The following is a 6027-nucleotide window of genomic DNA, read 5'->3' as shown; positions in this document are numbered from 1 at the left end:
CGGATATAAGGTAAGCCGAACAGGACAACAATCATGTCACAATTCCAAGGTTAGCAAAGCAACATAGTCAAATTTTTTTACTGTAAAAGGGTTTTGCTGGAAAGGCACGTCGTTCAAAACCACTAAACCAGTATACTTTAAACGGTGGAGTACTTTGTGTCAATTTGTTACCATGTCATGTACTGGTATCCCCAGCCTTCAACGGGAGCTAACACACATCAGTTAATAACTTGTCCAAATGTTATGCATTGCATTGAACGGGGTTGTATGGGTGCTAAGCCACTACGAATAAATAATGCTCCTGTTAATAACTTGTCCAAATGTTATGCATTGCATTGAACAGGCAAACCATTCAGGCTCCAGCCAGAAAAAAACATACATCAGTCCCAGCTCAGTGCGGGCAACAGATTAACAATATCCAAAGTCAGTAGTAACATCTAGCAGTTCAGGGATCATAAAAGAAATCAACAACCCATACAACATCAACAGAGCTCAGTGGCTGACTTCTCCATCGCTTCCCTCGCGCTCATTGTCCCATAGAAATCCTTTCCCAGACCGTGGCCTCTTCACTCGCTTTGAGCATGAGGCACTGGATGATGTCTTCTTGCTGCCGGAGCAGCTTGGTGGTTCTTAATCACTATCCTCATCCACTTCTTCAGTTGAAGCATTGTTTTTGAGGCGCTACGGCGACATGCGGCGCCATACCCCTTCACAACGCTTAGGCGTTTATGGCGAACGCCTAGGCGACGCCATTCGATCATCTTAATATATAATTATATTAAAATTCAGAAGCAAATCATACCTTAATATTGCCAAGTCTTAGCATGTAATACCATAATAAATAATGCTACAAGAGTACTAGTGCACAATGTAAAGTAGCAAAATAGCAAATCTGAAATCTCTCATCACTCAATAGCCACAAATTAATCTCTAATAACATAATATAACTTAATGACTAGTGCTGCAGGGAAAGAAACAGAGGAAGAGGGAAAGAAACAGAGGAAGAGGAGGGAAGCAGAGGAAGAGAATGAAATAGAGGAAGAGGAGGGAAGCAGAGGAAGAGGAGGGAAGTAGGGCTATAGAGGAGACCAGAGAGGAGGTAGGGAGCATACGAGGCGAACAGGTAGACGGTTGACGGAGATGGGCGAGCAGGTGCAGATGGGCAGGAGCTGTAGGTACGGTGCGGACGGACCCCTGATGGACATGAGCAGCCAGGAGGAGATGCAGGGGCGGACTCACAGGAGGTGCGAACGGCCGGTGGACTCGAGCAAGGAGCGGCAAGCCTCCGCCTCTGCCTCCGCCGCCAAGAAGCAGGGCCGCCGCTGCTGCCTCTTTTCGTCTCCTCTCTCCGTGAAGCTGTAGCGGCCCACACCTGTGGTAAAAGCCCTCGAGCGGGAGGTTTGCCACGCAACAACATATACGCGGTCGATTCCCACCCTTTTCCTTCTAGCGCGGATGCGACACTGTCAATTCCCACCAATTTTCATTGCATCCACTCGATTCCCCGCCCAATTATGTCTTCCTCTCAACTTGCTGCTCCGGCATCCACCACAAGCCACTAGGCGCTCGCCCAATGCCTTTCCACGCCTACTCGACGCCTAATCTCATATGGCGGACACCATACGCACGCATGCCGTGGCGACCCCGACGCCCAGCACCCTAGGCACGCTTTGTCGCCTAGGCGACGCCTCAAAAACAATGAGTTGAAGTATACTCATCATAGTCCAATAGTTTCTTTTCTTGCATTGAAAGTCCTACTTTCTCATTAACGTTTGCTCGTGCCGTACGAAAAGCATGATTTTCATCTTGTTCAGCATAGTTGCAAAACCTGCCCACCAGCCATTCAAAAGGTTCATCTTCATCAGAAATGTATGCAAGTACAGGATCTCTATTTCTCATTTGAGTTTTCCCTTGTATCCTCCTGTTTACCGTCACAAACATTGAATCCTCAAATTGCTTACATTTAACCCAACAAGGTTTCTTAATATGAAGCTGAATAGGGGTCAAAGAAAATGAAGTTCATAATTACACATATGGGATGACGATAGCTTGAAGAATTGGCAGATAGATACTTCAAACTAACGTATCACTATGTTACCTTCTCGATCCAACTTTCCTCATATGCCAGTGAGCCACAAGTTAACCTCAACAACTTCATCGCCATTGTGCTCAACTCCTTTGCTGCACCGCTATGTAATTCCCACCAAGAAACTAAACATAGGAAAAATGTTACCTTGAATATTGGACTACAAATAATCATCACCGCAACAAATGACAAACAAACCGAGAAATAACTAGAGCTTCCTCCCAAATGAAACTTACCTAGATCGAGATTCATTTTAGTATGAATGACATGAGCTGTTTTGAAACTCTGTGACCCAGTTCTGTAAAGATTCAATTGATGCACAATTTTCTCTTGCGTAGGTTCATCTTGGTGCATTTTATGTATACAGTCAACAACTGCACCTCAGAAGATTCCCGCATCTTCAATTTCATCTTTGGATGGATAGTAGGAGAATGGATTCAGATAAAAACCAGCTAGGTGCAATGGTGTCTTAAGGGCAAAATTTAATCTGAAATCTATACAATCCCATATTGGCAAATAATGTTCTTCCTTGTTCTCAAAACGCAGGGCAATTTCTATTTTAGCCTTTGCAAGCTCACCATATATGTACCCCATAGAGGGTCCGCCGCCACCCATCCTCCTCAGAACATCCACTAGTGGCTCAAAACTGTTTATAGTATAAAGCACCCCATGCCAGAACTCATTACTAACTACTAGGTTATAGAATTTCTTGCCCGAAGCTCCATTTGACCATTTGCTGTCCTCCCATTCTTTGGAAATAAACATACCCTTCAACTCAATCCTCTTGTCATAAATGCTCTTCCAGTTTAAGAAACAAGTGGTGTAATAACTGATCCCAACATGAACTAGATCCCACTGGCTGGTGAACTGACGTGTCATGGCCAACAAATGTGTTTGGCCATAAATAAAAGCAGTGAGAAACCTTGCCTTAGCAATTGTTTTCCTGATCAAACGAATATTGCCAATGTCTTCAAGCATTGAGCCAATGGTATCTGCAGCACAGTAAGTCCAAAATATTTTGGGCCTCTTTTCAATAAGCATTCTTGCTGACAACATTTTTGAATTAATATCTGTGACAACTTGAACCACACTGTTCTCTCCAACTTCTTCAAGACAGGAGTCAACTAGTTCGACAACATGTGATTCATCGTCTCCATCTGATGGTAGACGGACGGAACGAAGGAAAAACACACCATGCGAACAATGGACTGCCAAGTTTAGCACAAAAGATTCATTATCACCAAACCCTCTATTAACAAGAAGAGAACATCCTTCCAATGCACAAGATTTCTTCAGTGCTTCAACTGAATCATTAATAGCCAGAACTTGTCTCTGTAATAATGGCCCATCAAGCTCATCCGGAGAGGGACCCTATAAACCAGGGCCAAACTGTCCAATGGCTTCTAACATTAAGTTGAAACTCTCCAGACAAACAGTATTAGGAGGAATCCCAAAATTGAACCATGTGGCTATACGTTACATAACCTTTTTCCTCTTCTTTTGCATCTGCTTTGCACTGCAGGTAGTTTGTGTAACTTGTCTTTTCTTCATTGCTTGTCCTGTAGTTGACAGAGAAGGCATAAAAAATGGTCGTTCAGTAAACAAAAGCAAGAAAAAGCTACATATGGCACCTTGCATGATAATTCAGCATCATTTTGATGTGCTTGTATAACTACACATTACAGATAATCCTCACGGTCCGCGGACTACAGACAGCAAACATTATTTTTTTCATTTATTCAAAGTCATCTCCTTAAGAAACACTCCTACCATGAACTATTAATACTTGACACAAGTGACAACTAACAACAGATTTATATAAAATCATCTCTGAAGACCAGCACAGGTGTAAGCTCCATGGCATGTTAATTAACTGATCAACTTAACATAAAGCGCCTGTAACAGCACACTTCATCAACAGGTGCTACTACATTTTCTCTTTCATTCTCTCCATTCCTCAACCTTACTGTGTACAGCTTACTTTTCTAGTGTGTTAACATATTCAGTCATAATGATCTCAAAGAAATTCAAGAATTGCAATGGAGCAATAGCTAGGTTAAAACTAAAACAAATCATTCATCAGGGGATAAAACCTAACGAGCATGCCAAGCCCTGTAATTGGTATCTGTCCTTCAGCTGCCCTTAATTGTTGTAAGCAGTGTATGAAACACAAGAAATTAACAAGCTAATCTTCATCAAAGAGATAAAGTGGCTAACATAGCACATTTAACTGACTAATACTAAGGAAGGATGCTATGAGGCCACAAAACAAGTTGGATCAAAATCTCCATAGATTGCCAATTGGTTGGGCCTCCTTATTCAGATGCGCAAGATGGTAAGCAAAGAATGCTTATAGACTAGCAATGGAACCATATCGTTTCCCCTTCTCGTTGATAGTCATCTCGGGACATACACAAAAGCACGATCTAGAACAACACAATCCGTCTGCTCCAGCTACTCCATTTTACCAACTGCAGCCCCTCGCAATTTCATCATCTTAGGGTCCACAACGCTTTCATCCCCCGAACGCGCATATACATAACCCAACCATCAAGGTTCTAAGTGCGCGCCCCCGAACAAATGCACCTTGAAATCCCAAAATGTAGGGCCTAATCTGCATCCATAACTAATCTCTGTCGCGCAATGGAAGAAATAACAAAGCAGGAAGAAATCTTTTGCGAGCAATCCGTCCAAGGAGAAACGCATGAGAAGGAACCGGCCCTGTCGGGAACAAGAACCGGCACCCCCGTCACAGCTTCTGTTCCAGGGCTCACCAACACATGGACCAGGTTTGGGAGCAGCGGGAGTCTGACTGACCTCGGAGGCGCCTGTAGCGACGGAGATGGCGGCGGCCAGGGTAGGGTGGCCGGAGTTGGAGGGGCTCAAGCGATATGACTCGCTTTGGCTCGCTGCAGTTTCTCGCACTCCCACCTATTGGGATTTGGGTTCCATCTGTCTTTGAGCCATCCCAGACCTTCCTCTTCAGAAGCCTAGACTTCATCGCCGACTAGCTCGGCGTGCTTCGCCTCCACAAGGAGGCACTCATCCTAGCGCCCGTTGGAGGATGAGCGCCCTCCGTTGGCTCCAGGCCACCCGACGACCTCAATGACGAGACGCCTGTGCTTCGCTCTGAGCCTACGCTAGGCTCAAACCCCACAGTGAGTAACATACATACTGTTCTTTACTCACTTTTTTATATTTTCCACCGACTCTCCAGAGGGACCCCGTTGTCCCTGCCGTGACCGCCATGCGACCGGTTCTCCTATGGCTTTGCGTCCCCCGCGAACGCGTATGCACGGGGGCTCTAAAACATGCTAGCGCTGCCCCCTCTCACATCTCTTTTCATGACCTCATGGATGACGATGTTGAGAGCGACGGCTCCAGCATCGACGATGTCATGGCACCTAGCCACCCTCTGTCCTAGGAGTGTGCTATGGCGGACGTCCTGGGACAACCACCGGTGGTAGCGGAGTCTCTACAAACCCACACCCCTCTGGACCCTTGCGCAGAAGCCCTCGCATGTGCGTAGGAGCACGCTGCGCCCTATGCGCGTAACCCAGCGAGCGGCACCTGGGGTCACGCCCGCCAAGTCCAGCGCAACATCATGGATGGGAGGAACGATCCCCCATAGTTCGCTCGGGCTGGCTAGAACATCGCTGCTGTGGTGATGCTTCTACGCGGCCTACCAGAGCCTATCGAGCCCCAGGAGCAGGCAGTCCACCGGAACCTCTAGGCGCTGGTGGAAACCACCGCCGTTCAATAGGCGAAGAGCTTCGCATCGTGACACCGACTCACAGCCTCTCTCCCCACCAAGGGAGTGGGGACACACTAGATGAATCACTCCATCCACTCACCTCTATAGTCACCAGGCATGGAACAGGAGGCCGTAGCTGCACCATGGCCTGACCCATCGCCCGCTCCACACTGGTCACCTATGTGGA

The 6027-nt window shown here is 46.3% G+C and overlaps 1 pseudogene; it reads right to left on the bottom strand.

Moving 5' to 3' along the window:
- Window positions 1-492: 492 nt before the first annotated feature.
- On the bottom strand, window positions 493-3637 carry LOC136490874 (uncharacterized; annotated as a pseudogene).
- Window positions 3638-6027: the final 2390 nt, after the last annotated feature.

This window comes from Miscanthus floridulus, chromosome 1, assembly GCF_019320115.1.
Source record: "Miscanthus floridulus cultivar M001 chromosome 1, ASM1932011v1, whole genome shotgun sequence".
Lineage (NCBI taxonomy): Eukaryota > Viridiplantae > Streptophyta > Magnoliopsida > Poales > Poaceae > Miscanthus > Miscanthus floridulus.
This window is presented reverse-complemented; position numbering and strand designations above follow the sequence as displayed.